Consider the following 12,504-nt stretch of genomic DNA (forward strand, 5'->3'; position numbering starts at 1 on the left):
CACTTGAGCAGAAGTTGCCTAGTATTCAACATTCAGTAAATACCTGACCCACCACAACCACTAGTAATACTCATTAAAGTTGGACATTTCTAATTTGTATTAATTTCCAGTGCTCAGGGTAAATCTTGCAAGTCTATTTTAAGTTGTGCCACGCTTGCACCATGGTGCTGCAAGCACGGCGCAACAGGGCTCATAAATATGCTGTGTGGTATTCCCAAGATTTAGGAGTTTGAGAGGCATGCAAAAAGAATACATCTGTTAGATTTCTTTTTTAATTCAGTCTTGAATATTGTGGATTAGGGAGGTATGTGCATTTACTCATCTCAGCTCCAAAGAATGGTTCAACTCATGATGGGTGGCTACTATGTAGAAGATCGAAACACGGCAGATATTTATGAACAATCAAACTTAACCCCTAACTATGAGATATCAAGGAGAGAGAACGGGGGTCCTGGGTCTATGAATCCTGCATTAATTTCATGGAATGTAGCCTGAATACGTAGTAAGATCATTGGTGAGGAATGGGGGCAGTTCATTGATAACGTTAATATTTGTTTATTTCAGGAAACTTGGGCCACTTCCAATGTCTATAGACAGGGGTTTATCTCATTTTGTAAGAAGGCTAGCCCCTCTGAATCTGGGGGAGCACGTGGGGGTCTTATCACCTGGATAAAAATCTCCCAGGAGGGTGAAACAGAAGAAATATACATTGCCTCATTCGATATACTGGCAGTTTCAATTATGCTAAAGCACGGATCTAGGCTTTTATGTGTCAATATTTATAATAGACCTGGTTCCCTGACTTAAACGTCTAACACCATTAGTGTGCTGAGTGCCTTGGTCTCGGAATTTTCTCTCTCACATTTTATTATTGTAGCAGGGGATTTTAATGTGTCCCTAGAGCCCAACTCCCTCTTCTCTGAGGTCACTCGGGTAGAAGATCTTATATGGGGAATTCCAGCCTTTTCGTCGCTAAGGAAGCAACCTAAAACTAATCCCAGGGCCCTACAAGTCATTGATTTTATGACAATGCACGTCTTCGGTCAGGTAATGGGCATTTTCCTTCAGAGTCTCCTGCTAATCCAAAGTTTTTTAGAGGGTCCTATAGCATCTCCATTGATTTTGTGCTTAATGATGTAAGGATTTGGCATGAATTTAAAGATCTTAGGGTGGGAGAGCAACGCAATAGTTCTGGTAGAGTGTGATAGGTGGTTTTCCACAAAAATCAATACCCAGCGAGATTATGAGGGTATGCTTCCCATAACGGTGTCAAATAATAAACGTCCCATAAATTGGGAGACTTTCATAAATTCTAACTAATTATTGGTTAAACTGCATGATCTAGTCCCACCAATAAATCATATGCCACACCATGCATGCTCACACCAAACCAGATCATGGCTACCCATGTAGAACTCTTTTCGTCTCTAAAAGGTTTATTTTTCAGAGTGAGTAAGGGAAGACTGCAGCAGAGAGAAGGCAACCGTAAATGGTTTAATAAAGCATGTAGAATGGCCAAGGGCAGACTCTTGGAAGCAATACGTTCAAAAGATAGAGAAAGGATAATTCTTGCAAGTCGCTAGTATACGTCACAATAAAAACTAGCAAATGGGAGGCGATGACCTGGCAGGAATTGCTATTAGCAGCAAATAAAAACAATTCAAAGCAGTTTTGGTCTTTGATTGCCCATGAAGTATGGAATGTAAACTTTAGAACTGACTGCCATATTTCTGCTGATAATTGGTCGCATTATTTTACTGAACTCTACAGACAGGAGGTCGCGCCTTCTTTGAGTACAAAGAGTGCAGTAAAGATTATTAGCCCAGGTGCAGACATGCTCACCCAGTTTACTTTAGGATAGCTATCAGAGCCCAAAAATCGGGAAAGGTGTCTGGCTTAGATGGAATTCCATCTGACTTGTTTAAGTCTGATTTAAGTTTTTGGGGACCTTATATAAATAATGTGTCCAATGCAATCTTGGTGGGCTTCAATCCCTCTCACTCTTGGAAGGGCGCAATAATTTTCCCAATTTACAAAAAAGGGGATAGATCAGTCCCAGAAAATTATAGACCAGTGGTTCCCAACCTGTGGTCTGGGAACCCATGGGGGTCCGCGAAGCCTCTTCAGGGTGTCCGCGACTGCTTAGAAAATTAAATAATATTAACAGATTAGGTCCCCAGCTTTCAGTAATGACTAAGTGGGGAGTCCCCGGATTCCAATATTTATTCAGTAGGGGTCCCCGGGTTCCAGTAATGATAAAGTGGGGGTCCACAGAAGTCAAAAGGTCGGGAACCACTGTTATAGACCTCTAAGTCTTCTACATAACGCGCAGAAGATTTTTCCTGTCAGGTCCTGGGTAGGCTCATGGATTAGTTAGAGGAAAATTATATCTTATCCCACCTTCAGGTGGGTTTTAGGCAAAAGACCAGTACATTAGACCAGGTCTTCTGCTTTCTTACAATTAAAAGGAAAACTGTTGACCTGGATGCTGGAAGACTTTTTGTCACTTTTGTGGACCTTAAGTCTGCCTTTGATTTGATCCCTCAAGATAAACTATGGGAGATCCTGGGTAGGGCTGGAATTCCGGGCCCTTTGATAAAGCTGATCCAGGAGATATATTCTGGAAGTTACACCAGAATAAGGTGGAGTATGAATGGCGTATTGACAGGGGAAATTCCATTACAGAAGGGGGTGGGACAGGGATGTATGCTGGCTCCCACACATTTTCTCCTCTTTATAAATGCTTGTATCCCCTATCTTTATGATTGTGAAAATGATGCTCCAAAACTAAGCGGTGTAAAGACCCTGTGCCTCTTGTGTGTGGATGATACTCTCCGGCTTTCACAAACTGCCCTCGGGCTTGATGGGCTCCTTGAGAAATTTTCGGGGTTTGTATGGAGTTTGGCATTCAAGTCAATGTCACCAAGACCACATACATGGTGTTTGGTGATCCTAAACGTAGAGTGAAGAAAACGATATCACTGGCTGACAAACCTTTAGAAAGAGTTTCAGATTTTGATTATCTGGGAATAAGGATGGAGGACTCGAATAAGTGGGAAGCTCAACTGTTAAAATGTACTATGTCCCTGAAACAAAAAGCAGGGGGCATTCTGAGATTTGCCGGCAGATCCCCCAGTTTCTCTATTGCACCAGCAATGGAGATGTACAAAAGCCAAGCTAGAGGAGGAGCCCTTTATGACGCTGAGCTGTGGGGATATGGTAAACTACAAGACTTAGCGTGAGCGAATAACTTTTTTCTTAAGGCCTTGTTAAAAATCCCTTTGAGTTTTCCCACACTCCCTATTCGAATGGATTTGAATTTATACACGATTGTGGATATAGCTGCCATGAGGCCACTGCACTATTGGATAAGATTATGGTCTATAGATGTTTTAGACCCGTACAGAATATGGTTAAGAGTGGTGCTAGCTGCCCCGCAAAACGAAAAATTTCCATGCTGAAGATATGTGAAAAAGACATTTTTCACATTGGGGCTGGGTCTGCTTTGGTCAGACCCTTTGCATTTCCCAAAGAGTGCTATTCAAACTTTAAAGGACGCATATTGGATGAATTTGTTAGTCGCACAGTTAGCATTAGTCTCATCTGCTAGTTTAACTGATAATTTTCTATTAGCTAAGTGTCACTACGAATTTGAGCTTTATCTTGATATGACTTTAACACCTCATGCATGTGCACTTTATTTCAGATTTAGAATCGGATCCCTACCTTTACGGGCATTTACTTCTAGATGGAAGCAAACTGAATGTCAAACAGATCTTTGCCCGATGGGATGTATGACCAAAGAGAACATTGCCCACATTTTATTCCACTGTCTGGCGTACAACATGCAGAGGGGACGTTGGATTAGGCCTCTCTACAAGTCCTTGGGTATTAGAGATCGGCATTCGGCTCTTAGGATTTGCAGAACGAGCCTGCGTGGGACTGTGGCATGCACGTTGGCAAAATTCTTCGAGGCAATATGGCATATGAGAACTAAATCCTTGACTACCAATGTATAAATCTTAATAAGTAGTTTATAATTGTGCCTTTCCTGTATTCTCAATTTATGTAGATAAATAAATGTATTGAACTGGAGATTTTAAATGCCAGGGCATAACATTTTGTGATTAGAAATGAAATTACAGGTTGGGAATCTCCACAATGGGAAATGAATAGAATCTTGTAAATATTGACTTTGGTAATATGGGATACAGCGTGATGGATAAGGCCCAAGCTCCTTTTCTTATGAAGAATTGCAGTTGTAATTATGTTTTAACCTGTTTCAGCGCGTTGCGTGTATATATTGCAACTCTATTTACATTTTAAACTTTGTGAAATGTCTTGTAGATGTTTTTGGATGATTTTTTTTTAATTAGTCTTAAGAAGTTAATGGTTTTTATCCTTTAATATTATGTCTATATTGAAGATCGTGTGCCAAATTTGCTTTAAGGGAAATATTTTGCCGAAATAAAGCTGAAAATTCAATTGAATTGACTACTATGTAGCGCCTAGAATACCCACGTTGTTGGTTCATTACAGACAAAGCTCTTTTGATAGACAGCAGAGAGGTCCTAGTGAAAAACATTAAAAAACATTTTATGCAAAATCATGGACTTAAAACAAGAGACCATCCAAATCTTGACAGTTTCAGCCTGCGACAAACCCCACTAACAACATATGCTAGGACTGGTGTGAGAGCTGTAAGTTAACTCAGATCCAGTGCTGAGGAATTTCATTTCAGCTGGATTAAATAGAGGTTGAATCTTTTACAGAGATATATTTGTGTAATGTTGAGACGTTTCAGTCTATGGGGCATATTACAAGCCACTTGCACCTCCTTGGGGCACATAAGCATCATTTTTTTACGCCAATGTGGCGTTAGGTAGGTATTTCCGACGCGCCATATTTACAAAGTGGCGACGTGCTTGCATTGCACCACTTTGTAACCCCTTGCACCACATTATGCCTGCGCCAGGCATAATGCGTGCAAGGGGGCTTTCCAACGCAGGGAGGCCAGAAAAAATGGTGCCGTGAAATTTACAGCATTTCACTGCGCCATTTTTTTCCGTCGTATTTAACGCCTGCTCAGAACAGGCGTTAAAATGACGCACCCATTGTGTTCAATGGGCCTCCCTGTGCTTTTTTGTAATAGCGTTCAAATTTTCGATGCTAGTGTAGCAAAGTGCCACAATAGCGTCACAAATGTTCACGCTAGTGTCCTAACGACCGACGCGGTGCAGCGCAACCATGGTGTCATTAGGTGCTGGGGGGAGGGGCGCAAGAGAAGTGGCACATCATCTATGATCCGCCACTTTCTTGTAAATATGCCCCTATGTTTTGAGGTTAAAAGAACCACCTAGGGGACTGGAATGCGTTTTGCGCTTTGCGTGACCTTTGACCTCTGGGAGGCGGCGGTTCCATCACCTGTACCTGTAGCTCGGCCCTCCGGCCCATGTCTCCTTCCGCTGAGCAGTGACCAATGGAACGCGCGCCTGGCAGCCTCGTGGCCTCTTGCTGCGGGTGCTTTTAAGGGTTTAATGAAGAAACTCTATCATAATGTTTCAAAACAATTTCAATTGGCCGGCATCGATTTTGATTTAGGCTCAATGAGCTCGTTTAATCAAGTATCCCACGGTGCCGGCCAACGGGAACCAAAGTAATTGTCGGCCATGCAGCGGTAAATAAACATTAATCGATGACAAATAAAAAGGAGTAAATAATGACAGGAGGCTGATGGGCTCGGCTGCGTCCGCTGCTTCCTTCGACCAATGGGGAAGGCCTGGCGCGAGAGGCTATGGTGGCTCAGACCGTGACGCTTTGTGTGACCTGGGGCGCACGCTCTATCCAAAGGTGCGCGTGAATCAAGAGGAATAGAAGTGGCTTGTCCTGGTAACCATGTCCCCTGAGTGCTGCTCTTACGCGCCTAAAATTCCGCACACACATATCTGTTTCTGAAAGAAGTAAAATAAACGTTTTCCCCATACTGTGATACGTAATTCGTTTGTAAAAGAAATAAAATATGTCCGAGCCCGAAATTCATGTGACTGAGGACTCTTTTTTTAGGTCTGAGTTTTGACAGCATTCCCAGAGGGGGCTATTGGCCCACCGCTTTCAATCAACAGCTTTCTGAGACCCGCCTCCCTTAGCCATTGGCTTGATACTCTATCAATCACACCACGGCTCTGCCTAGTAGAATGTTCATTTCACACGTAACGATACAGGCTACTTTGGTATATCATTTTGCCTCCACTTGAGTACTTGTACTTAACTGCACGAGGGACTACTTTACCATTATAGGCCCTCTAGATGTTGAGTCGTTCCTGTGTGCCTCACTAGCTCGTGCTACTGCTGCATGCATTAGCACATTGCCATCAGACTCGGACTATTTTGTTGTATCCTCCCGCCACCACTCCAGTACTTGTACTTGCCTGCACGAGGGACTAATTTACAAGTCGAGCCCCTCTGGACTTGCCTGCTGACTCCCTCCCATGTCACATTAAACCCAGACCTGCAAGTCTGCCAACGTGTGCCGGAAATTACACAACTAAAAGAGACAACCCTCATTCAATTCATGGTTGCTTCGGGGAAGCTTAACATATCACTGAACTACTGGGCACATGGATGCAACACTGGGCTCTTCCTACTTCAGAATGGATTAACTCTGAATCATATACTTTGTTATACACCAAAATCTCGATGATTTATCATGGAGTGTGAAGTTGCTCTTCGATGCACAGCTCCAAGCACTCGGATACACACAGAACTTCACAGATAAAAGGATGATCATTTTTGGCAAAGGTGTTATCTAATGCTGTGAGATGCTGCAAGAGTTCTTTTGCAACCTTTGCAAAGTTCATAGAAATGTTTGGAGTTTTACAATGTTTCAAAGTTTAGCATTTGCTGCAGGGAAAATATCTTCATATATTTGCCATCGTGCATAGGAAACTGCCAAAAATATACTTGTAGAGAAAACGTCTTCATACATTTCACATGAATTGGTTTGATTATAGTGAATATTATTTCACAATGCAGAGACAATTACCTTAAAAAACACAGAACCTTGAATGACTTTGTGAGAGTTGAATATCAAGAACTTCCCAAACTACACTAGTGTAAAAACGCTTGCCCACTCCTAGTAGCATCCAGACGGAAGGTGGTACATTGGTGGTAGTTTGTGATTCACCCCGGCCACCACAAAGATACTTATAGTTGGGTAGCCCCAGCGCATTGATGGCGGGTGATATGAAAGGAGTGCCTGGGGCTCCAAGGACCACTACATACAAGTTGATTTGAATGGTTGTTACGATAGATCTCTGTGGTCTGGTGAGGTGAAAGTGACTTGCATTTGTATCACTATGGGTGGTTTGAAGATCTAATGTAAACTACTCCACAAGCTTTCCTCCAGTGCCCACTCAAGACTTCAGTGGGCCCTAGAACACACCTTGATGAATGGTTTCAAGGGCCACAGACAAATGTAAAACAACAAAAAGGCATTAATCTCCCACATCCATGGCATGCAGAGTGTCACCTACTAGTCTTGGTAGGGTTAGTTCACTGCTCTGACCTCTCTGAAAAGCAATAGGTTAGTTCAGTGCTGGGCCATGGTTCAATCTGCTATTAAGAGCCCAAACTACCTTTGGCTGCAAGGGCTCCCTTGGTGGTGGTTGAGGACTCGACTGCCTCAGGCTGACCATCCTTGTATCAGTAACTGCGAGCTGAGTTAATTAAAAAATACAGAGGGGGGTGGTTAATGATTCAATACTATGAGGGTCCCAGCACTCATGTTGAATGACTTTGAAGGGAGATATCAACAACCATGATAGAGCATTAGCAATACATGATGCTAAACTGTCACAGAATAACATCACTGCATTACCCAATGTGAAGAGTATTAGATATCCATGAGCTGAGATGTCATAGGAAATCTTTAACTAACATAGAATATTGAATATCCATGATGCAGGATTACTATAAGATAACAATGCTGTATTCACTAATATTGAGAGTATTAGCCACACATTGTGCTGAACCACTCGAGGACAACATCGATGCATTTACTAACATTAGGAGTATTAGGTACGTATAGTGCACTAAAAGATGATATTGCTGCATTTTCTAACATTCGCTATCCGTGGTGCTGAACTGCTATAGGATGATTTAACTGCATTTACTAGCAGTCTGAACTGTGATGGGATATTTGTACTGCATTTACTAACATAAAGGGTATTCGCTAACCACTGTGCTGAAATACTATAGAATGACTAAAGTGACTCTAGTAACATTAAAATTATTACCTACTCATGGGGTTAACCTGGTATAGAACGATATTACTATATTTACTAACTTTATCTATCTACGGTGCTGAAGTGCTTTAGGATACATTACTGCATTTACTAACATTGAGTATTAGCTATCCATGGTGATGAACTACTATAGGATAGATTTATGCATTTACTAACCATTAACAGTATTTGCTCTCCATGGTTCTGAAGTGTCATAGGCTAACAATGCAGTATTTACTATCCATAAGTGCATTTGCTATCCATGGTGCTGAACTGCCATAAGACATCACCAATGCATTTACTAACATTAAGGGCCTTCGCTAGCCACTGTGCTGAAATCCTACACAATTACTAAAGTGACTCTAGTAACATTAAAAGTATTAGCTATACACGAGGTTAACCTAGTATAGAACAATATTACTATATTACTAACATGTTCTAAGGTGATGAACTGCTATTAGATACCTTTATGCTTTTACTACCATTAAGAGTGTTATCTCTCCATGGCACTGAGGTACAATAGGATAATATTAGTGCATTTACTAACATTAACTATTTATAGTGCTGGACTTGCACACAATAGCACTAATGAATTTGCAAACATTGATTATTCGCTATCATGCTGCAGAACTGTGACAAGTCAACATTAATGCATTTACTATCTTTGTGAATTTTGACTATCACTGGTGCTGACCTGTTGCAGGGTAACATTACTGCATTCACTGACATCAAAACCTATTCGCTGTCCATGGTGCTGAACCAGAACCAATGAATATCAAACATTAAGACTGGTGGCAATCCCGGGTGCTGCATTGATTAACATTAAACATATTAGCTATTCCTGTTGCTGCATTTACTTTACTACAGGAATATTACTGCATTTACTACTACCATTAGCTATTCCTAGTGCTGAACCACTATAGATGGGCATCACTGAATTTATTGACATATGCCATTATGGATATAAGCTGTTTCTGACATGAGATAGGATAACCTCACTGTATTTAGTAATATTGTGTATTAGCTATCCCTGTTCTGGACCACTGTAGGATATCATTACTCCACCTCCTAACATTCTGAAATAACCAGCCCTAGTGCTGACGAGAGGCAACTATTACTGCACGCACTAGCATTGAGTAATAGCCATCAAAGGTGCGAAACTGTGACAGGACAACACCACTGCATGTACTCATCACTAAAGGATAATTTGATTTTTTTTTTTACTAATACTAGGAGTACGAGCTGGAGTTTTAAAGAGTAATAGTACTTCATTGACTATTATTTTGGAGAGACTTCAGTAACTAGAACACATCTCTAACTACCTCTGGTGGGGAACTATGATTAGATATCATCATTACAGAGTATTACAATGTGTAACATTGAGAGCGAACAATGCAACTGAGCGGAGTCCTCGGGAGGCAGGATTCAGCATTCGCTGTCCATGGTGCTGAACCACCTCTTGCTAGCTCTGCTGCGCCGCAAACATTGAGGGTGTATTTATGTAGCGTTCACCTTGCTGAGCTTAAAGGGTAAGGGCAGGAATCTGCTGTATTTAATATAATATAAGGCATTTAATATAATAAAAGGCATTCCTCTACTTTTTTTATGCTGGCACCCATTCGGCTTCTTAGCGCCAACGCAGGCACACTTGCACTGTGGTGTGTGGGGGGCATGCGTTGTAGGCAGGTTTGTTTTTGTGCAGGAAGGTGCACCTTCCTGCACAAATACAATCCTCTGAGGCGTTTTCCTCTTTCTATGTGTGCTGCACAATGCAGCACCCATAGAACAATGAAAATACAATGAGAAATAAAGATATTTCTTCTCCTTAACCCTCCCCTGGGGAGGCATAACATTTTGGCGCATTCACAGGTTTATGCGTGTTAGTAAATCTGGGAATGTCCCAAAGTCCATGGGTGGATGTGTGGGAACACTGATGCTCCACTAGAGTAAGACAACACAGGGATTTGTGCTGCGTTGTGTTACTCTAGATTGATCAAGACACGCAGGGCGGTCTTGTGTGGCTTGATAAATCAGGCTTAGGTTTTGCGTCAGCCTAGCGCCCCCTATTGGTCTAAGGGTGATGCAAAACCTACATAAATATGCCCCAAAGAGCATTAGTTACCCATGCCACTGAATTATCATTAGGAAGCATTACTTCACTATAGTTGAGGTGGTGAACTACCAGAGGTTACCATTACTACTCCGAGTAAGATTGAAAACAGATGGTACTACTGAGTGGAGAAGAAGCCAGGATACAACTTTAGATGTCCATGATGCTGAACTGCCATAGGATAACAGGACTATTTCAGCATTGGCTAACTTTAACACGTAGGATGACATTGGTGCATTATTCCCTATGGTGAACAGTCTTGGCCTATATTCCTACTGGGTGAGAGACCTAACTTAAGAACAGTTTGCGCAGCAGGCACGCAGGTTTCTTATTATTGCCTCATCTTTAATGCATATTGATCTTTCAGTCTAGTACATTTTAAAAGAAAATAACTCTGGTCATTTCTATTTGCCAAGGGGGTAATATCTGTATTATAATGCATGTCCTACCAGCTGTATAATCTCCTACAAGGCCCATGCCGCGAGTGCTCGACACTGCTGCCCTTGAGAGCCGAGGCTGCCCAGCAGTCCTGGCAAACTCCTGCATTCCTAACACCAGGTGAGGGGTGAGGGCAGAGATGAGGGATTAATGAAGTCCCATTGGAGTGCTTCAAGCTATTGACATAGGATAGAATGAACTCCCATTGAAGCGAGTGAAGACATTGATGCAGAGATGAATGAGCCTAGCTGGACACGGTGAGCTCAGTTGCGTGAATACGAGGGAGGCTTCATCGGAGTGAATGAAGCTAGGCTGGTGGAGTGAGTGAGTTAGTCTCTGGTTAGCTCAGAAAAGGGGCACCTGAGACGTCAGTGATGTGTATGTGCCTTAGAGAAATTGGGAGCACTGGGACTCATTTGAAGAGCCCTTTCTGAGCAATGAATGAAACTCCATTGTTCCATGAGCCAGAGGTGAGGACTCCACTGAAGTGCCTGAGGAAGGGGTGAACACTTCACTGAAGTGTCAGTCACTGACAAGGAAAGGATTAGAAGCCCTTGAAGCTGGTGAGACCAGCACTGAAGGGTAAGTGAGACTCTACTCGAGTGTAAACTCTGTGATGAGGAATGAGCGACTCAATTGAATTCACAAAAGAGGGGGGTCAGTGATGATGAACGAGTGAGACCCCACTGAAGGCAAAAAGCTAGTCATGAAGAATAAGTGATGTGCGTGAAGTCTGATTAGTAAAGAGTGAGACTCCATTGAAGTGCATGAGGCAAGTGACTGGGAAGGAGTGAGACACCATTAAGGTACGTTAGGCCAGTTATGAGGTATGAGTGAGACTCCATTGACAGGTACATTCCGGTTGTGAGGAATGACCGAAACTCCACTAACGTTTACAGGTCAGTCATGGGAGTGAAACTCCTTGAAGTCTAAAGTCTGTTATGAGGAAGGACTGACACTGGGCTGCAGATGGAACCTGTTCTCTCGGAAAGAGTGACACTGGACTGTAGAGAGAACCTGTTCTCTTGGAATGAGTGACACTGGGCTGTAGCGGGAACCTGTTGTCTTGGAATGAGTGACATAGAGCTGTGGAGGGAACCTGTTCTCTTGGAATGAGTGACACTGGACTGTAGAGAGAACCTGTCCTCTTGGAATGAGTGACACTGGGCTGTAGAGGGAATCTGTTCTCTTGGAATGAGTGACACTTGGATGTAGAGAGAACCTGTTATCTTGGAATGAGTGATACTGGGCTGCAGATGGAACCTGTTATCTCGGGAAGAGTGACACTGGACTGTAGAGAGAACCTGTCCTCTTGGGATGAGTGACACTGGGCTGTAGAGGGAATCTGTTCTCTTGGAATGAGTGACACTTGGCTGTAGAGAGAACCTGTTATCTTGGAATGAGTGATACTGGGCTGCAGATGGAACCTGTTCTCTCGGAAAGAGTGACACTGGACTGTAGAGAGAACCTGTTCTCTTGGAATGAGTGACACTGGGCTGTAGCGGGAACCTGTTGTCTTGGAATGAGTGACATAGAGCTGTGGAGGGAGCCTGTTCTCTTGGAATGAGTGACACTGGGCTGCAGAGGGAGTCTGTTCTCATGTACAGTGCCTACTTTCCTCTAATGAGGAGGGGGGGCGCTGAGCCGTAGGGAGGATCTGTTCTCCAGCAGGGC

The 12,504-nt window shown here is 42.8% G+C and overlaps 1 protein-coding gene across 2 annotated transcripts in view; it reads right to left on the bottom strand.

Annotated features, from left to right (window-relative positions):
• Positions 1-12,504, bottom strand: part of IGLON5 (IgLON family member 5) — an 862,707-nt gene that overhangs the window by 699,393 nt on the left and 150,810 nt on the right. The window lies entirely within an intron of this gene.

This window comes from Pleurodeles waltl, chromosome 7 (assembly GCF_031143425.1).
Source record: "Pleurodeles waltl isolate 20211129_DDA chromosome 7, aPleWal1.hap1.20221129, whole genome shotgun sequence".
Taxonomy (NCBI): domain Eukaryota; kingdom Metazoa; phylum Chordata; class Amphibia; order Caudata; family Salamandridae; genus Pleurodeles; species Pleurodeles waltl.